Source organism: Triturus cristatus, chromosome 3_1, assembly GCF_964204655.1.
Source record: "Triturus cristatus chromosome 3_1, aTriCri1.1, whole genome shotgun sequence".
Taxonomy (NCBI): Eukaryota; Metazoa; Chordata; class Amphibia; order Caudata; family Salamandridae; genus Triturus; species Triturus cristatus.
Window position 1 is genome coordinate 177,717,138 of NC_140583.1, and position 21,986 is coordinate 177,739,123.

General features: G+C 48.7%; 1 long non-coding RNA gene across 1 annotated transcript in view; it reads left to right on the forward strand.

Moving 5' to 3' along the window:
* Nucleotides 1-21,986, forward strand: part of LOC146859893 (uncharacterized) — a 294,091-nt gene that overhangs the window by 167,825 nt on the left and 104,280 nt on the right. The window lies entirely within an intron of this gene.

Genomic DNA, 21,986 nt, shown 5'->3' on the forward strand with positions numbered 1-21,986 from the left:
TTATTGCAATTTCTGTTGTAAATCATATTATTGAGTATCAATCCACTTGAGCCATTGTTTCCTCTTATAAACGTTTGCCGTGGGAGTTGGTGGATGGGACAACAACACAGGGCCTTAAAAAGGATACAATTAAGGTATGAGTACATAATAGTGACATTTCAAGTGTCAAAGCCATTCCAAAAAACAGTATCACATATAGTGCTAGGATTTAGCAAAATGAGTGAAATCATTCCTCCATAGTGTGTTAGTATAAGGACATACCCCCAGGTGGAGGTGGTTGCATTTCAAGACCTACCGTGTGTTGCTCTGCTGCAGTTGCAAAGACTCTTGCATAAAACATGATGGAAGTTATAAATTTGTAGGGCTTCTGTTAGATGGTGTTTTTGATGGATATATATGTGATGTGTGCCCAATAATGCAGGTAAGAGTGTAGGACAGATAAGGGAAAGTAAATGTAGGTTTGCATTTTGAGAGAGGAGTGGGGGTTAGATTCTTAAATGGCTGCACTCCAGTATATTGTGGCGAGGGAAGCCTCCTCGAGGGGGCGAAAAGGAGACAAGATTCAGTTCGCCCTCCAGGAAGAACTGCAGCCCGCTGAATCCTGTAAACTTTAACTTCATCTGTCTCCTATCATCTTGCCATTTTATTTTAATATCCTCCAGGGTGCAGGCCTCCCCAACCAATACATTGATCGAGTTTGTCAACTCCTGCCATAAGGAGTAGTAGTTTAACACCAATTTAACTACAAAGTCTGTGTCCTCCTCAGTGCAATGTCTTGTTCTCGTTTGCCGGGTAGTCTGCATGCTTCTGGCTGAATGTATTGGCTGTATGATCAGCAAAGCAAAAATTATTAACCCCTTCCGTGCTCATGACGGAATGGTTCCGTCATAAGCACCAGTGCTCCTGTGCTCATGACGGAACCATTCCGTCATGAGGAAGGGGGCACAAAATACCTCTGTTGTAAACAGCAGAGGGATTTCCATTTTTTGTGGGGCGTCGGGAGGTGGGAAAGAGCTTCCCCAACCTCCCGAGGCCCTTCCCTGGTTTTCAATGTAATGACAATCGCGCGCATGGCGCGCTGTTGTCATTGGATTGAAAATGAAACTGAAACTTAGTGTTTCAGTGCTCGTGGGGCTATCTCAGCCCACCGAGCACCGAAACACTTGGGAGGGGTACCGTTGGAAAGGGTAGAATCTCCCCTTTCCAATGACTCCCTTCCCTAGTGGATCCCTGAAAGAAAAGACCATTCTTAGAGCAATCCAGAGCAACACGGAAATAGTCATCCAAAAAGCAGATAAAAGAGGAGCAATAGTAATTATTGACAAACAATGATACAGGAAGAGCGTCAATGAACACGTTGCAAATTCAATGACTTATTTTCCACTGAGTAATGATCCCACAATAGAACTAAGTAAGACACTGCAGACAATTCTCAATAATGCTGTAGAGATGGGATGGATCACACCCTCGACTAAATCTTTTCTAACAGTCATGAACCCAAGGAGAACACTGTTGTATACTCCCTTTAGTAGTTCTCAGCATATTAGTGCAACTAATTTCCTTATGAAGGTTCCCACTTTCATATGAGGACAAATTTAGACCTAGATAGCTGAAACTCTCAGTAATTGTAATCCTGCCCCTTTGATATAGAAGGGACAGGTCTTTGATCTCCCTTTACCAAAGCTCATAATAAACCTTTTTTTTATTTATACTCAGATCTAGCTCCTTCATGTACTGAGTAAAGGTGTTAATAGGACTCTGAAAGCCTAAAGGTGTTTGAGATAATAAGATTGCATCATCAGCGTACAAAAGCATAGGTATGGGCTGTTGGCTAACTTTAAGGATGTCAGTGCCGAATGATTGAAGTTTTCAGTCAATACCATTAATATAAAGAGAGAAAAGAAAAGGAAAAGAGAGAGACACATCTCTGCCTCACCCCTCTTTTTATCTGAAACAAAACAAATGGGTTAATTTCCTAGATGGCCTGTAAGAAAGTCTGTACAATAAATGAGTGCACCCAGAAGATACATACAAAGATTTTTTTATGATTTTATTGACCCAGAGAAACCCCTTAAGTGTACCCCATGTGAATCACATAAAACTAAACTTTGAGAGGTCTGAGGTCATCATGCACCTGGTGACAGATGATGGTGTGGAGGAAGAGAGTAAGACTCTTCTTGACCACCTATCGTCTAAGGAGAATGATGGGTCATTGGAGGGTGTCAGCCTCTCCCCTACTCGACACGAGAACAGCAGAGAACTGTTGCCAGTTGTTGGGGGCAGTTTATGTTTCTGTGTTCGCTCACCCCTAGGTTCACACACTTGTGCACCCAGGACATAGCTACTGGAGACAGTGTGCCTGTGAAGAATAACATATACAGATTGTCAGACAATGTGATGAATAGCATTAAGGAGGAAGTTTCCAAAATGCTGGCATTAGGAGTGATTGAGCACTCCAGAAGACCCTGGCCTAGTCCACTAGTGCAGGTATCCAAAGCCACTCCACCATGCTCCACCTCTGAACTCAGGTTCTGTGTGGACAACAACTCAGTCACACAGACTGATGCCTATCCCATCCTCACTACAAAAAGAACAATTTATGGACGGAATGTTGAACAATGTCAAGCACTCACCCCCAGTTAGAGATGTGGGGCTAAACCCATTGTTTTTTTGCTCACCACACAATTCCAATTTGGACCCAGTCATAAACAAATCAGTCTTGACCCTACTCCCCATGGTTTCAGGGAGGACCTGACCTGACAGTTTGGGCTGGACTAGAGTCGATGCTGGACCGCCTATCTTTCTCGATGCCTAGGTCGTTCAGGAATGGAAACTCCTTAAACAACGCGTGGCCCCTTCAGGAAAGGAGGTTGGGATCAAATAAGAAAAGAGAGACTTGCCGGTCTGGATCTGCTCAGCAGCAGTGTAACCCTGTATAAAAGGATTTGTTGCTCCAGAGACCTTCTGTGTCTGCGAGGCAGATAAGCATGGGACCAGAACCGCTGGTTTTGCGATGACGCAAATACACTGGAAATAACAAGAGGAGGCAGTTACCATCAGTGCACTAACAGGCCTCTATCTACAGTGACCATACATTGACTTTGGTGACATACACTTACACAGATTTCATCAGTAGCACAACATGAGAGCAAAATAACCAAAATCACAGAATGGAATTTTGGATACTCCCAAGGATTAACATTGGGACACAGATTTTGGTACAAGGTTCATACATATATCAATGACTGAAGTACTTTCTCTTGACACTACTGTTCATCAGAGAAACACAAAGCTCATGTCTTTAATTCATGCACTTCTTGGTTCCGGCAGGATTCTTCAGGTGAGTGGGAACGGTGGAGCTTGTTCCACAGGAAGCGAGACCAAGCCTCGATTTGAAGTTGGGCGGGGTTTATATACCCTCTCGAAGGCTCAACGGATGCAGCTAGATCACGTGTGGCATATGGGGCACATTGTCTCTGGAAGGTTCTCGAATCTTGGAGAAAACGCGTTTTAGTACACTCTCTTTGACCTTACAGAATAGGCAGGTGCAACTTGATCATCGGGGCCAAATAACAGGCAACAAATGTATCATTTTTGCTTGAACGTGCATAATGGAAAACAACACCAAGGCACCAGTAGCATCAGGAGCAAGGTTTACCATTGGCTCACGAGATTCTGGCGGAAGCTTGCAGGGATTCAATGGAAAAGCACACTAATGCACTAGTAACAGCGAGTGCAGATCATCTATCAGTTCATGTGGGACACTTTCAGGGACTCAAGCGTAATGGAAATACGGTTTATGCGGGGAACATCAGTCATGGTACGATAGCGCACCGTAAAGTATCACAAGGGTAAAGCAAAATGAGCCATGCGCGCTGGGCCCACTACACATAGGGTGCATCAGGGAGTCGTGACACTCAGAGCTGATGAGATTGGGCACTGCCAAGTTCCTCAGTACTTTTGATCATACATCCGGCTACTGGCAGATTGACCTGGGTAAGGGGGCAAAAGAGAGGTCAGCATTCCCGACCCCAGAGTGCCACTTCCAATTCAGAGGGATGCCCTTTGTATTAAAGAATGCCCCTGCCACCTTCCAAAGTCATTCTATGTTGCCTACCTGGATGACATAACTGTCTGGGAAGAACACATGTACTACCTCCAGTATGTGCTTCAGGCTTTGCAACAGGCAGGTCCACACAATCAAGGCCAGCGAGTGTCCGATAGGGGTGGGAACTGTGGTGTATATGAGATACCTGATGGGTGGGGGCAAGGTGCAGTCCCTCCAGGCCTAGATTGAGACCATCCTTTTATGGGAATCCCCCTATACTCAGAAGTGAGGAACTTCCTGAGTCTCACTGGATACTGCAAGAGGTTTGTTAAGGGATATAGAACCAGTGTTTCCCCTTATCTGACCTGACTTCTAAAAAGCAGCCCAAGAACGTGAACTGGATGAAGGCCTGCCACCCTCAAGGAGGCAATGTGTACAGCACCTCAATCAATCCACCAACGTAGACTTTCAAAGCACTTCTAATGACCTGTGAAGGTATCCAGGCACCTGTACTCAAGGCTCAAGACTTCTCCAAAGAGTTCCTAATAGAGACTGATGCTACAGAGCAAGGAAAAGAGGTTTTATTAAGACAGTAAATGAGGAGAGCCTAAACCTACCGGTAGCCTTCATTCGTAGAAGGTTACTTCCAAGAGAGCTGAGGTAGATTGATATTGAAAGGGAAGCCTTTGCTCTGGTCTTGGCACTGAAGAAGCTGAGACCATGCCTGTTTGGGACTCACTTTCGAGTTTAGACAGAGCACAGGCCCCTCAGATGGCTAATGCATCTGGTTCATCACCAGAGTGTCCAAAAAACCTCTGCTCTCTCCCCACACTAGCTGGGACAATCTCCTTCCCAAGAGATGGAGTCTGCCCACTAGTAAGGGGCTGTGCCCTCTTGGGACACTTGGCATCTCTTTTCACGTGCCCAAACTTGTAGCATTCCTGCCACTTGGGGACACACTTGCCTGATAATAATGAACTCTTCGTTAAAACATTTTTTTGTAAGAAAAGTGAGATAAGAATTTACATGAAATTATAAAAAAGTGATTAAGCATACAGGTGATCAAAAATTGCAGTGCACCTTGGTACTTATGTGCAGGTTCAATCAATCAGGATTTATAGAGTGCTGCAATTCACTTGTGAGGGTGTCTAGGTGCTGAGAGTCATTCTGGTCAGGTGGACTTAGTTGAACAATCAGGTCTTGAGACATTTTCTGAATTCCTGAAAAGAGGGTGAGGTCTGGAGGTGGGGGTGGAGGGGGAGGCTGTTCCAGGATTTTGTGGCAAGGGGGGAGAAGGAGCATCCTCCACTGTTGCATCGGCAGATGCAGGGGTGTGCACGCAGAGAGGGAGGTGGAGCACGGGTGTCTGGAGGGTTGGTGGAAGCTTAGATGATGGTTGATGTAAGTTGGTCTTTGGTTGTGTAGGGCTTTGAAGGTGTGGCTCAGCATCCTGAATTGGTATCTCTTCTGGATAGGGGAGCCAATGGAGTTTCTTGAGGTGTGGGATGATGTGGGTCCATCTAGGGAGGTTGTGGATGAGTCTGGCTGACAAGTTCTGAGTGGACTGCAGTCTCTGATGAGGTTGGTGGTGATTCCTGCGTAGAGTGCATTGCTGTAGTCCAGTCAGCTAGTGATGAGGTCTTGAGTGATGGTATGTCTGGAGCACCTGGGAGCCACTTGAAGATCTTACGGCTCATTGGTTACTGTTGGTGTCATCATCGAGCAGTAGTAAAGTTTTTATGCAACAAATTAACAGTTATAAAGTGAAAACACAACACAAGAAAAAGACCACAAGAATTTTGAAAAATGCAATAAATTATCTGACTCCAAAAGAACAAAACTCAGTAGAAACAGAGATATGCAATGAAAAAAAAAACTAAGGCAAATATAGCGCCCAAAAGCACAAAGCACCACTCACAGTCATCTGGTCATTCTAGACTAGGTGAAAGACACAAGTTCAGGATGACTGCGATGGAGCACCGGCCAGATAAAGGGAACAGGTTAACCTCACTAAAAAAAACGACCTTCTCAAAGTCTGGGGCAGAGAGTCCTGTTCGCTGTGAAGGAGGCCATGAAGAGCAGATAGAGCATAATGGATGATCGTCTGTGTAGTGCGAAGAGCAGGCTGGGCATCACAGACAGTCATTGCTGCGGTGTGAAGATTTTGCCAGCCATTTCAGACATTCGTTGATGGAGCTTTGTGTGGGCGGTCACTGCGAGTTGTCGATGCTATAGATCTTACTTTGCAGGTCATTGTTGGAAGTCGCTCTAACGCAAAGAGTTGGGTTCACTGGAGCTTTGTCAGCATGGACAGCGAGATCTTAATGCTAATGGGCCCGTTCACGGTCACAAAGAGTACAAAATGTTTGAATTTCTACTTCTTGGTCAGAGGAATGCACTCTTATGTCAAACAAAGACCTAGGACCTGGGGAGGTGCCTCATCGGGATCAAGGACAGATGCAGAGGACAGCACGACTAAGTCAAGTCCAGTGGCATGTCCAGGCAGCTCTAGTGCAGTAGGTCATCTGTTGCAGGGAGGTCTCTGTAGCCCATTATGTCCTTGTGTGCTTTGAATAGTCTTTCTTTTCGTCCCCACATCACGGGCCTGGCGGGGAAATGTTTCGGTATCTTGAAGATGGTGAGGAAATTTCTCCCACTGCTTTCCCTTCAATATCGCAAGAACATCGTGCAAGCACTTGTGGGCTCGCGTTTAGACTACGCTAACGCACTTTTCTCTGGTCTGCCTAAATATCTGGTATCCAGATTGCAAGTTGTCCAAAACTCGGCGGCCAGAGCCATCTTTGGCCTTCCACGGAGAGCCAGTGCCTCTCTACTGCGCGGTAGGCTGCATTGGCTGTCTATCCCTAGCAGAATTAGTTTCAAGGTCCTCACGTTGGCGTTTAAAGCCCTCCACTGCATTGGCCCAGCTTACCTCAGGAAGCGGATTGCTCTCTACGTTCCCCGGAGGAGTTTGAGATCTGCTGACCTGGCTAAAGTGGAGGTACCAGTGATCAAACGCGTGCGGATGGGAGGCCGGTCTTTCCAGTTTATGGCGGCCAGTTTGTGGAATGAGCTCCCTCTGTCACTCCGCAAGGCTAACAATCTTCTGGCCTTTAGAAAGGAGCTCAAGACGCTCCTCTTCTCCGCCTAACCAGTGGGCCTACAGTGTTTCTGCCGCTGGGTTTTTCTTGGTTGTGTTCAGGACTCTCTGCCAAAGCGCCGGGACACCCGTTCTGGGTAGCCGTGCGCTCAAGAAATATAGTTCTAACATAACATAACAATAGGAGGTCAGTCAGTTGCCCCTTGGAGTCACTTCAGCTAGCCTGGAAAGAAAGGAGCAGTTCCACTCTTCCATCTGGTAGCTGGGCAGGCCTCAAGCAGCACAGCGGGCCTGTGGTAGCAGGGAAGCCCTTCTTTTGAAGTATCCACAAGTACAAGAATGTACTCAAGAGTAGGTTTCTGGTCCTATCTGGTGCCAGTTCCCCCCACAGACGTGTCTGGAATTTTTTGTCGCCCAGTCCTGTTCCCAGGATGTCTTGAGTCACAATGGCTTGGAGGGAAGTTCTTGGAGCGTATGCTTTGTGTGTATGCTGTATGCAATTGCAGATTTTGTGTACAGCTTTAAATAAGCCATTTCGAACTGCAAAGATAAACCTTTTGCTAGGTTTAAACCTTCCTTTTTAATACACTTAAGTCATTCCTACGGTAGGCCCTAAACAGCGCAGGGGCAGTATATTTAAGAAGTTAGACAAGAACTTTTAAGTTGTATATGTCCTGGTACTGAAAACCTTTCAAATGAGTTTTTCATTACTTCAAGGACTAGCTCTCTCATAGGATAATATTGGGTTATCTTACTACATTTAATAAGTGATAACTTTCAATTGAGAGCAGGCATGAATAGCGAATTTGGTGTCCAAAGAATTGTGATATAAAACCCTCTTTAATGGTAAAATCGGATTTTATGCTGCAATTCTGAAAATGGCACTTTTAGAAAGTAGGTACTGTTTTGTCCTAACCATTTGGCACCTGTAACCTGAGTCATAGGACTAGGTGTAGCTGGCAGTTGGTCTTTCTGTATTGTTCCCAGACAGTAAAACAATGGAGAATAGATTTTGGTGGAATGGGCCATCTATGACTTAATGAGGGGGAGGAACTGTCACCTACCACAATTGAACATATAATAAAAGGTCTGTCTTCTAAGCACATTCATAAAGGGCTTGGCACTAGTCTACTGTGAGCCAAGACAAACTGGGACCATGGCAAAGAGGTAGGAAATTACAAGCACCTCTGTGGGTAGAAAACTTAAGAACCTTCTCCTACTCAAATTGGACACCAGGTATACATATTGGACCCTCAGACCCAACTCTTCAGTACAACTCTGGACCTGTGGATGTCTGAGGAGGAATGTTGTGCTGCTCTGCAAGAAGGACTGATACCCTGTTGGCCTGCTGACTGAGTGAAAGACTGGATCAGCATTGTGTACCCAGGACCACCAGAGTGACTCCAAGGGCTGGTTGGCTGACCTCCTGATCAGAGCCTTATGGACAGAAAAGGCTCCAACCACCTTAAATCAAGCACCTGGACTCTGCTTGCTGTGAGTCCTACCCCCCCAAGAAGTGACTTCACAATCTTGGTCCTTTGCAAGTGGGCCTGAAGGTGCTCTGCAAGCCCAGCTGTGGTCCTGTGTAGCAGAACGTATGCAGCGCAATGCATTTCCTCATAGCCCCAACGGAACAGCCACTGTGCAAATCATGGCCAATAATGCTGGATCTTGAATTGCAGCTCGCAGTCTCCTCGGAACTGCCTTGGTGCAACGTATTGTCAATGCAAGCCTTCACATCACAAGCCCCTTGTCAATAGATTCCTCAATGATGATGCAGGACTGTGCATCATAGTCCCACAGCTCCTTGGAAGCTCCGCTGTGCAATGAACCCTCGACGGGAGATCTCGCAATGCTCCACAAACAAGGACTTAAGCCACTTTTGTTCAGTGGGCCTTATTGGTCCCGGTAGCCAACCTGTGCCCCACTGATTTATTCTGAATTTGCAATTTTGTCCTGGTGCAGCATGATTAAATAACTCCAGTTGGCACTTTGTGCTTTCAGGCATTATTTTTACTTAAAACTTTTAAATTTTATATCTCCAGTTCTAATGATTGAATTTTTGTTGTCAAATAATTTAATTAGGGGCCTATTACAATGCCGGTAAAAAAGCCTCTGACCTTTGGTCGGAGGCTCCAGATCGCCATCATCGGTTTTATTTCGGACCGGCTGATTATGAATGAGCCGGTCGGAATTGAAACCGGCAGGTCATTCCGGCTGGCTTCCGACATGCTCAACGAGCCCCTCAGCCAGTAGGAGGCCGACCCATGGGCGGTCTTTCTGACCTTGGGATTATAATGCATGGTTTCCAGCAGGGTTGCCATGCCGGCCTTTCCGACATGGAAACACTGTCGGAAAGCGTGTTCTCAGTTGAGGGCTGAGGGGGCACCTAAGATGTTCTCCTGTTAATCCCTGCACTCATGGGATTAACAATACCTCCCATTTTCCTATGGGAGCATGTACTACAGACGGTTTACTGCCGTAATACATGCTCCCACAGGGAAATGCAGGAATGCGCCAAAACAGTGCTCGTTCGCATCCAAATCAGGCGGTCGGGACCACCGACCCGGGGTCGGTTGGTCCCGTTTACGAGATGGTGTTGGGCGAAATCGGGCCTTTAATTTTTTTTTTTTTGATTGGTGTGTTGTGTTGTCAGTTTATTACTGTTTGAAGTGCTGTGTAAATACTTTACACGCTGCTGCTAAATTAAGCCTGACTGCTTTTGTGCCAAGCTACCAGAAGATTGAGCACAGGTATATTTGGAGCTTGTTTGTGTTTCACCCTGACAGAGATTGTAGTTGCTGCTTGAGTAGTGTTTCACCTCCATCAACCAGTAACCTCATTTATCTACACTGGCCCTGGGCACATGTTGAACCACTTTACTATGGACCTATAAATAAATAAAATTTGACAATCAGAATTAAACCAATATTAGCATGTTTAAGCAGTGAGCACAAGCATGTTTGCACTGCTTAGTAGTAGTAAAGTGCACAAGGGCACACAAAAAACAAATTCGCAAAACAAGAGGGGAGAATGCAAAATGTTTGAGGGAAAACCACCCTAAGGCTGACAGGTCTGATAGGTTCCAACTTGTCTGGAAGAACCAGCCTTTCAGTTAGGAGAAAAGTGCATTGGACCATGTGGAAACATTGGCTGGACAGAATACTGGGTCCTAAGAGCTATCCATGGATATGTTGCAGTTATAGGAGAAACAATGGTGAGTTTCCAGCATCTTTAAGATATTTTCACTCTTGGTTGTAGAACAATACAGATACAGACTGGACTATCTCGTCTTTGGAGCTGTGACTGGAATACCCCAGAATAGCACCAGAAAGATTGAAAGCACACTGTACCAGCTTCTGGAACTGGATGTTTCTGCTGCCACAAAGGAAAAAGGTTTCCGGATGCCTTTAGCAATGCTGCTGCTGGCTCTATGACCTAGAGGTACCGCAGAGGGCTCTGCCGCACTTTGCAGCGCAACCCTGGTCTCACCAATGATGATGCTTGATGGCGCAACCGAGCCGCTGCTTGCATCGTGACCTGTGGGCACCACACTATGCACCACCTCGCTCACACTGCTGTCTTGGTATCCATGAAGCCGACACTTGCACCGTGACCTGTGGACACCGCCCATGGAGAACATGGAGACCCGTCCCTCTTCGGACCGCAGCCCTGGTCTAACTATAGCATTGAGCCACCTTGCACCGCAGCCTTGGGTCTACCGACAACAGCTCTACAGCAATTACGACACTTCTGCTTGCACCATGACCTGTCAGCACCGCAACGAGCACTGCACTTCTTTGCACCAGAGCCCTGGTCTCACCGATGCCGCTGGATGACTGTCACCGAGCCGCTGCCTGTACCACGACCTAAGGGCACCTCATGTCGCACTACTCTGCTTCACACAGCAGCCCTGACGCCTGCCGACGGTTAGCGGTCCTGATGTCAAACTCATGGAGTTCGACCTGCAATGCATGTGACTTCAAGGGGCCAACGACTCCTGCACTGACTTCCAGAACTGCCCCCTACCGATGCCGCTCCTCCGGAGCTCACCGCAAGATCTGACGCCCTGCCTCTCCAAAGATAATGTTTTATGGGTCTCCCCAACACCATAGTTTGCCCACAATGCCGCAGTCAGCCAGAACTGTTGGATTTGTTGTTCATGACGCCGTGATAGCTCCAGGGGGGAGTTTGCAACTTCAAGGAACTGTATTTTGAGTCTATTTTTTCTTATTGATATTTCTAAGAACTGTATGGTGTATTTTTATCGGTTTTGGTCTTGTTTTGCACAGATAAAATATTGGATATTTTTCTAAAACTGGTGTAGTGTCCTTTTGTAGTGTTTTCATTGTATTACTGTTGGTTATGTGAAATGCTTTACACACTGCCTCTGAGATAAGCCTGACTGCTTGTGCCAAACTACCAAGGGGGTGAGCAGGGTTTATTTTAGAAGTGTACCACCCTTACCATAACTAGAAAGAAGGGTCCCTACTTGGACAGATTAACAAAACTGCCAACTAGAGACCCCCATTTCTAATAGTCACCGTTCTAAGGGGCATATCAACAACAACCGGCGATAATTATCTCTAAGCGCACTTAGCGCTAGGATAATTATCGCCGGCTAGCGTGAATTTTTATCGCTGAGATAGCGTGCTATTAGCAACTCTTATCTCATTAGCGATAAAAATCCTCACGCTAACAGGCTAACGTGAGATTATTGCTGGAAAGCCAGCGATAATCTCACGTTACCTTGTTGATAGGGACAGGCAAACTTAGCCATGATATCCTCCTTCCATAGGATATCATGGCTAAGTCAGAAAAATACCAGACGTAAAAAAGCAGCGTTAACCGCGGTTAGCGCTGCTTTTTTTGTCTCTAACAGGGTTAGCAACATTCTTGATAATAGGAGAAATGTCGCTTAGCGACATTTCTCCTATTATTTTACTCTGGAACGCCACCTTTGCATCTCATTAGAGATGCAAGGGGAAGCGAAGAGTAAAAGGGTGCTAGCATGCAAATTTAAATGTTAGCACCCTGTTGTTGATAGAGCGCTAGTTTCATCTCTGCTTTTTTGGCTTTTAAAGCCAAAAAAGCAGAGATAAAGCCCTTGTTGATATGCCTCCAAGTTTGTTGGTATCTCTGGAAATGTCATAGCACATCCGGTATTATTAACCCCTTCAGTGCCCATGACGAGCTGGACTCGTCATGGGCCGCGGTTGCGCTGTGCCCATGACGAGTCCAGCTCGTCATAGACCCCGCCCGCTAATGAAAGGCGCGGCACAGGGCGGGGAAAGGGGCGGGCACTGAAGGGGTTAATGCTAAAAGATACTGTAATTACCTTGTGAGGTATTATGGCATCATTAAAGGTATTACCATGTGAAATGGGGAATAGTGGAAATGTATATGCAATGATTTCCTTGATTATGCACAGCTTATTATAAAGTTGTTTCCTGGCAAAATGTATGTGGACAAAACAAGTTGCATTTGTATTATTGCTGCACAATTCACAGTCCCGATTTGGCTAGCCACCTACTTCTGTCTGCATTGAAATTACCTTCCAATGCGTAATGATCACCTAAACTTTCAATTGGCAGTGGAATCCATACTTAACTTTATGAAGACCTGACGTCGAGAAATGTTATGCATCAATATTACTTCTGACGTATAAGTTATATTGTTTCCTCTTGAAACAAGCAGACATCTGTAGTAGAGCACAATCGGATGTTCATTTTATAGAATAAACATGAACGGGGTTATTGGTAATGAAGACTAGTGATGCATAATTGTTCTCATTAAGTCATTTCTTATACATGTATGCTGTGTCATTTGTTGTGGTACAAAACACATTGCACTGTGCATCATTTTGTTTCTCTTTGTAACAAGACACACACAAACGTGAGAATTAACCACTTATACACTTCATATGTACTGTATATTGCAAAAGAATAACCAGAGTAGAATTAAACAACCATACTTTGTTTGGGAAGCCAAGCAGGCTACAGAAACTGTCTTTTGTATCTCTTAAGGCTTTGTTGAGAACCATATTAAGCCATTCTGTTTTGCAGTATCATAGAGCATATGCCAAAACTTAACAGGCTCCATCAAACACTTAGCTTTTCTTTAGTAAGATGCCACTAAATTAAGTACTTTTAAATTGAGAAAGAGTGACATTGTTTATTAGAGTGCTCGTATATGGTAAACTGTGATAGCAAGTGCAGCAAAAGTAAGTGTGCATTATTATTATTAAAAGGCAGTCTGAGAATGGCATTTTCTACAGTTGTCTGGTATGAAGCTTATGCACAGCAATGCAATTCGGAAATAATTCTGTTTAGTGGGAAACTTACAGTACTTATTCATTTTCGTAATATTTACAAAGCTTTTGTGTCAGGTTTGCATTACTTTTTTAAAGCAGACCCAAAGCAAAATCCACGTTGGTATTTGCATACTAACGCAAATGGAGATTTGCGTTGTTTTGTAACCAAAAGTAATGCAATGCAATGCAATGTTCTGCCTTACGTCACATTGCATTAAGAGAATGTTCCATGGGTGGTGCATGAGTGTTCCTGTGCATTCACCTGTGGATTTTGATGCACATCCACAATTAATTGAAGACATGGATTTGCACCAAAGTCCTGCATCTCCCTGAAGCTGGTATACAGAGGAGAACAGTCTTTGCTTCTTCTGTTTTCCTCTTTGCATGTGTTCTGCCTTCTGTAGCACATATACAAAGAGGATATTTCTTTAAAATGTAGTTTTTGTGCAGGAAGGGACACTTTCCTGCAACAAACCTGTGCTGACCACAATGCAGACACCCTTGCACAATGGCACAAGCATACCTGCGTTCATGCATAGCTGCTGAAAGTATGCCAGCACAGGGAGAGAGCAGAACTGCATCACTTCTTAGTAGATATGGCGCAGCTCTGCTCACAACAGTTCATGCAGCACAGCAACTTTGCTTGCTGCTCTTGGTTGCATCAACTATTTGTAAATCTACAGCTATTTAACAACTTAATGCTACAACATTACATGGCAATAAATCCCTTCAATACGTCTGGATTATGGTAAATTTATAACCCAACAAGAGTCTCACAAAAGGAGATCGCATGTCCTCCTACCAAATTTACTGAAATAAATTACATGGGCATAATAATAATATCAACATTTATAAAGCGCAACAGCTACCTCAAACTGAGGTGTCCTGGCGCTTAGCGAGCAAGCAGGAGAAAAGGAATTACCAAGGTTCTTGCTTTAGATAAAAAGCCAAGTCTTCTGAGTCTTTCTGAACTCACGTTCAGACTGGATGAGGTGCATGTTGGCAGGCAGGGAATTCCACAATCTGGCTGTTACCACCATGAAGGATCTACCCCCTATGCGTGACTTCGCATAGTGAGGTTCACAGAACAGATGTTGAGAGTTGGTAGCAGCATAGTCGATGCTTCAGGTAAGTAGGACAATTGCCTCGCAATGCCTGGAAGGCTGCGATCAGGGCCTTGAACTTTATCCTTTCCGCTACCGGAAGCCATTGCAGCTGTCTTACATGCGGAGAGATTTGTAGTCGATGCGGTACTCGTCTAATTAATCTTGCAGCTGCATTTTGTACCATTCTCAATCTCTTAATCAGATAGACGGGTAATCCTAGGTAAAGACCGTTTGCATAGTCCAGCCGAGATGTTACTGTGGCATGAACAATGACTCTACGACAGTCCTCTGGCCATAGATGCAGAAATCTCCTCAGGCTTCTCAACTTACGGAAGCATGAGGCTGCTATATGACTTACTTGGGCTGTGAATGACAGATCCGTTTCCCATTTTACGCCCAGGTTTTTTTGCTGTCGTTGCTGGGATAGGTGTCAGGCCCATTTCCACCGGCCACCAAAGTCCAGCAGACGGAGAAGATGCCTTATCAAAGAATAAGACCTGTGTATTCTCCGCCTTGAGCTTTAGCTTATTGTTATTCAAACAACCGGTGATACCCTTCAAGCACAATCATAATTATGTACTCCAATCTCTCACTCCAAAAGTTCAACAATGTGTCAAAAAGGGTCCAAGTCTCAACAGCCCTAGTGATAAAATTCCTAAACTATGCCAACAGAGACGCTACATTGGGCACACAAAAGTGCCTACTCTACAACACTTAACTTATCCAGAATGTTGCGGTAAAACAACTTCTAAGCTAGAACAGATGTGACCACATCAATGTGACAACACCACCCTAGCCCACAAAGCCAAGTTCTGGTAATGAGTCTCAAAAGTATCCTTCAAATCACTTTGAAATGCCCCCTAGGTCATCCTTGTACTCAACCATTTTTCTCTAATCCCAATTGTTATATTACTGAGTTAGGCCCATGTAGCGAAGCAGCTAATTTCTTACAATGTCCTCACAAATAACATTTCCAGCTGTGACCTTTGGCACACATTTGCACGCATGACAATGTTGTATTAGTTTCTCCGAAACTAAACCAGTTTTAACAGTCTAGCTTCGCACAACATTATCACAGCGCCCTGAATATCATGTACAAGGTCTTGTTTCACACTACGTACAAATGTCATCACTATCTTTATCCACAGGATGACAGGGCTATCTATATATCCATAACATCAATAATCTATGTGCAAAGGAGGAGCCTAGCGCGCAACCAAGATGGCCGCGTAGGTGCGAGGCTCCCGAGGACCTCCGTGACCTCCTACATAAATCCTGACAATATCCTGTCCTAGATGAGGGGACTGTGTTGGTGAGCCCGAGCTGAGGTGTCACCCGTTTTCCGCTTCCAAATTGGACCTCGGACACCGGCGGGAGCACCGAGTGAGGTTTGCGGCCTTCTCCACGCCGGCCCCCCGGATTGGAGTTGTGGGGCGATCCGGAGATAAAGTGATCAACAGCGGCGGGCAGGGCTGGGCGACTCGCGTACCCCGCACTTTCACTTTCGCTTTTGCACCCTCCTTGCTGCGTAGGCGAGGTTGGGTTGCGGGGCGGTGTGCGGTGGTGTGGCCTCGTTGGGGTGCCCTGCCGGCCCGCCGGCTGTGATCCGTCCTGCGGACCTGTGGTTGCCCCCCCCCGGAGCCCGTGAACTGGTTTGTCGGCCTTTTCCGAGGTGATTGGCACGATTTGGGGACTGAAACCATGTCCACAAAGCAAGATGGCGACTGGGCAAAGGTGAAATCGACCCGCCGTGGTGCAGCCCATCAGTCCAACAACATGGACCGCTACACCCTCCAGAAGGGATCTCCTGAGGTGCCGCGTAGGTCCCCTGAGGGCCCGACTGATGCTCCTGCTCTGCCCGCGGATCTGACCCTGCGAGATGTCATGGGCGCTATCGCCGAGATGAAGGCCTCGGTGGACCAGCGCTTCGACACACTGGCGCAGAAGATTGACTCGGTCCATGTGGATGTTGGCCTGGTGAGGGCCGATCTATCCAAGACCAACGACCGGGTCGATTCTTTGGTCCACGCCACCTCGGGCCTCACAACGGACGTGGCGGCCCTCCAAAAGGAGGTGCGCCGGCTTGGCCAGGCGAGCGCCCTGATGGATCGTCGACTGGAGGATTCCGAGGGTCGGGCCCGGAGGAACAATGTCCGCATTGTCGGGGTGCCGGAGGGACGTGAGGAGGCGGCGGCGGACCTGTTTGTGGAGGACCTGATTCTCACCCATCTCCAGCCCCGGGGGCTGAGTAAATTCTTTGCGGTGGAACGTGCCCACAGGGTTCCCGGAGGAAGACCTAAGGCCGGAGCCCCTCCGAGGCCTCTCATTGCCCGGATTTTCAACTTTCGGGACAGAGACGCTATCCTGCAGACTTCTCGGCTACAAGGACCGGTCAGTCTCGACAATATGGACGTAAACTTTTATCCTGATTTCACCCCAGCGGTCCAGAAGCAGAGACTGAGCTTTCTCGGAGTTAAACGTCGTCTACGGGACCTGAACCTCAAGTATGCGATGCTTTTTCCAGCTAAGTTGCGGGTGGAGGTGGATGGCCGCACGCACTTTTTCAATCGTCCCGAAGCGGCCGGGGACTGGTTGGACTCTTTGCCCGGGGATCGGGGCCGGGGGGGTGGGGGGGGCGCGGTTGGAGGGGAGGGCTCGCCGGATCAGGACTGAGGGACTAATAGTAGGCCTCGCTCTGGACAACATTATCGTCACCTTTGACTGTTCGTGTAAGTTCCCCTCCTGTGGAGGTAGTACGGGGTCTCCTGGGGGCTCTCCCTCCTCCTCTGGGGGACTAGTTAGTTTAATCATTTATGGGGCGACAGGCACACTGCACTTTGGGGGGGCTGTTTGGGCTCATGCAGGGGTGCAGGGAGGGGGGAGTTCTGTTGGGAGGGGTGGGTTGGGGTGGGGTGTTGTTTGTTTTTACCGCAAGGCAAACCCTTTATTGTATTGGTGCTTTTAAGGTGCTCTCAGGGGGACGAATGATGGCTTCTGTATGTGATGGGGGGTAGGGACCTGACTTTATTGTCTTGGAACGTTAATGGACTGGGGAATAGGATCAAGCGAGGTGTGGTCCTGCAGTATCTGAAACGAATTTCGCCAGATGTGGTCTTTCTGCAGGAGACACACCTTATTGGTAATTCCTTTTGTGCCATGAATCGGCGTGGTTATCGTTTGGTGGCCCACTCGGGCTTCACGTCGGGCTCACGGGGGGTGGGCATCATGGTGAAGAACTCGCTCCCGTTGGAAATAGACGAGGTGCGCCATGATGAGAGGGGACGCTACACTGTCTTAGTGGGGAGAATGGAGGGCAAAGTAGTTGTCTTTGTATCAGTGTACGTCCCACCGGGGTTACAGTCTACCACTTTTGCAGACCTGGGGCGCCTCCTTCTTGACCTTCCGGGGGGGCTTCTGGTGGTTGGGGGGGACTTCAATGCGGTGGTTTCTGGGACCGTGGATCGCCACCCCCCTAGGGACCTTCCCCGGGCGCAGGCGTGGCTGTCCGGCTTTCTAGATACACTGGGATTGGTGGACTGCTGGCGCTTAAAACATCCCACGCAGCTGCAGTACACTTTCCACTCGGGTGCCCATGGTAGCCTCTCTCGGCTTGATTATGTCCTTGTCCCCGCGGCCTATGTGGGGAGGGTAGGAGAGGTGCGCCATTTGGCGTGGGGTATTTCAGATCACTCCCCGCTCCTGTTGCACTTTGATGTCTTCCCGAGGGGGGAGGGCAGGGTAGCTCCAATCAACGCCTGGTACCTGCGCGACCCCACCATTCGCGCTGATTTGATTAAATCCTTGCAGCGGTATTTTGATGAGAATGTGGGGTCCGTCCCTTCGGCCATCTCCCTGTGGGAAGCCTTCAAGACAGTTCTTAGAGGGGAGGCCCTCTCCTTTATCTCCCATGCCCGGAGGCGCGAGCAGGAGGAGGTGACCCGGGTGGAGGCCGAAATTGCTGAATTGGAGGGTGATCTAGAGGGTGGGGTGACGGATGCTGCACTACATGTCCTACAACCTAAGCAGGCGGCCTACAGGGCCCTCGTCACGGAGGCGGCCAGGGGCCTCAGTAGGGAGCAACAGGGGCGACTGTATGATGTGGGTGATAAGGCTGGTAAACTGCTTGCGTGGTTGGATAAGAAGGAGAGAGCGAGTCGTGTGGTCCCGCTGATTGAGAGGATGGATGGTGTGCGTGTCACCGAGCCAGAAGACATTGTCTCTTGTTTCGCGGATTATTTCCGCGATGTGTATTCCCCGGTTTCTCCCTGCTCGGAGGAGGACTCCCATGCCCTGCTTAGGGATATCGCGCTGCCTTCCCTTTCGGTGGAGGACAGGGTGTCGTTAGATGCCGCTCCCACCTCCGACGAAATTGCCCTCGCCATACGCTCGGTCGCATCCGGCAAGGCCATGGGCCCGAACGGCATCCCTATCGAGTTGTATAAGCTGCGACCGGATGTACTGGCACCCCATCTCCGCGCGATGTTCCTGGCGGCCCACTCGCTGGGCTCCCTCCCGCCGGACCAGCGTCTGGCTACAATCGTGGTGATCCACAAGGAAGGGAGACCCCGGGACCGGGTTACATCCTATCGGCCCATTTCACTCTTGAATGCGGAGCCCAAAATCCTCGCCAAGGTGCTAGCCAACCGGCTGGTCGGCGTGGTGGGCGATCTGGTCCACCAAGACCAGTCCGGCTTTATTCCCCATCGCAACACGGCCCTCAATCTGCGGCGCTTGCACGGGGTGCTCGCGCGTGTCCCGTTTGTGCGGGAGCCGGCCGTATTGGCGTCCTTAGACGCCACCATGGCGTTTGACACGCTCGAGTGGCCATACATTTGGGCGATGCTGGCGAAGTTTGGATTTGGCCCGGGGTTCATCAGCTGGGTCAAATTGTTGTATTCGGGCCCTTTGGCGCAGGTGGTGGTGAATGGAAGAGTATCGGTCCCATTCGAGCTGGGACGGGGCACGCGACAGGGCTGCCCCTTGTCGCCGCTCCTGTTCGCGCTGGCCTTGGAACCCCTGGCGGAGTGGCTGCGGTGGCACCCTTCCATCCGTGGTCTCCGTTGGACCCCCGAGTATGAGGACCGCGTGTCCCTATACGCTGACGATATCCTTTTGTACCTAGCCTCCCCGCGTAAATCACTGATTGTCCTGGTTGATGTTTTGCGCTCATTCGGCCGCAACTCAGGCCTTGTCATCAACTGGGCTAAATCATGTGTGTATGTGCTTTCCGGGGAGGCTCCCGTCCTCCCGCGGGGCTGTCCGATCCAGATTGCCTCTCAGGGGTTTCGGTACCTGGGGGTTTATATTACTCTGGACCCGGAGGCCCGCTACGAGCGGAATTTGCTTCCCCCCCTCCAGCGCTTGAAGGAGGACGTCGCGCGTTGGCGGCGCCTGCCGCTTTCGCCGCTCGGCCGGGCGGCATTGTTTAAGATGATGTCGTTGCCACGCTTCCTGTACGCTCTCCAGAACACTATGGATTTAGTCCCAGCGCGCTACTTCCGTGAGGTGGAGAGTCTACAGCGCCGCCTGTTCTGGGACGGGAGGCCGCGTATTGCCCTGGCGAAGTTGACGCTCCCATGGTACGACGGGGGGATTGCCCTCCCGGATATTAAACGGTATTACTGGGCCTCCCAGCTAGCTGCAATTAACCATGGCCTTTACGGGCCCGCCTTAAACCCGGCATTTGAAATGGACAAGATGCTCCTGCCTGGTGGCGACTATAATCGAGCGCTCTACTCTGGCGCGCCCGGCCCCCGCCTAACGGGACCTACGCGTGTCATGGTGCGAGTATGGCACGCGGCTAACGCAGCTATGGGGTGGAAGGACCGTTTGACCCGGGCATCACCGTTGTACGCGTCTGAGAGATTGGGCTCCCTGTGGACCTCGAAGGGCTTCGAGAAGTGGGACACGATAGGCATCAGTAAAGTGGGGGATCTCTGGACGAGGGGGGGATTTAAAACATTCGAGACGCTGCAGACGGAGTTTCAGCTGCAGGGCAGTGAATACTTTCGGTACTTGCAGGTCCGTCACGCACTGGGCTCCGTCTTCCCAGACGTCGCCTCCATCCCGGAGTCTTCCCCCCTGGAGGATAGGGTGCTGGACGGCCACGTTCCGGACAGCACGATCTCCCTTATTTACAAAAAATTGATTAATGACCAATCGGGCTTGCTGACTGGCCTCCGCGAGGCTTGGGTTGCCGATGGGCTGGAGTTGGACGACGAGGACTGGATTTCTGCGGTGGCCTCTCCGAAGGAGGTGGCCATACCGGCTCGCCTTCGCTTCGTCCAGCTTAAGATACTCCACCGGGTTTACATGACGGGGCCAAGGCTTCTGCGTATGGGTTATGCTGAGGATGGGTTGTGTAAGCGTGGGTGTGGTGCTTTGGCTACTTTTTTGCATATTTTGTGGGAATGCCCGAAGGTGGAGCGATTCTGGCGTGGTGTGCATGAGGTCCTGCGAGTGGTTACGTATGTCGCGCTGCTGCCTGAAGCGAGGAGATGCCTGCTGAATGTGTGGGAACCAACTGACTACTCGGTTCCGCAGACGCGATGGGTGACTCTGGGATATATGATTGCTAAGCGTGACATTGCTCAACTGTGGGGATCCCAGAGGCCCCCGGCGGTGTCGGCTTGGAAAGAACACGTGGATTGGTGCATGTTCCGAGAAAAGGTGGTGTATGTGGCGAGGGGTAAGCCTGGGGCATGGATGAAAGTATGGGGCCCCTGGAACGCCTACCGCGGGGGTATCTGCGCGCCACCACTGCTGCCTGCTGCCTCACCAACCCCGTCCCCTTAGTTGACTCCTTTCCCCAGCCCCGGGCACAGAGTTCCCCCAGTCCTCGATCTGTTCCCCTTCCCCTCTTTAGACTCCTGTGGATGGCTGGGGTCCCCCATTCGGGGAGCACGTGCTGTTACTTTCGATTGCGGGTTGCCTTGCGGGTGTGATTTTTCGTGTTGTTTGTATAAAATGAAACCGTATTGTGGGGTCAGAGTGATGTGGCCCACGACGTTGATACCTCCTGATTCTGCTTCTCTGCAAGGCCAAGTGTTTTTGAACGTATGTCATATGCTCCTGTCATTCTAGCGGCCGGCCGGAAGGTTGTAGGCCCATACTTGTATATTCTTGAGATTGCAATAAACGGTTTAAAAAAAAAATAAAAAAAATAATCTATGTGCACATTGCAAGGCTGCTTTCTATTATAAAAAATGAGCATCCCAATAGATTAGCAGAGGAGGTACTTCCACTGACACGGAGGGTCCTTGCATGCTGAGAAAACACCACACAGCAACCTGACATCTCGTGAGGGGTGTCCAGTTCGTGACCAAGGCGGGGTCCATAACTCTATCCCGTCAGGTAATTGGGTTGGATCGTCCCTTTGGAGGATTCTAGGCTCTGCAACTCCACACACTCTATGTACAC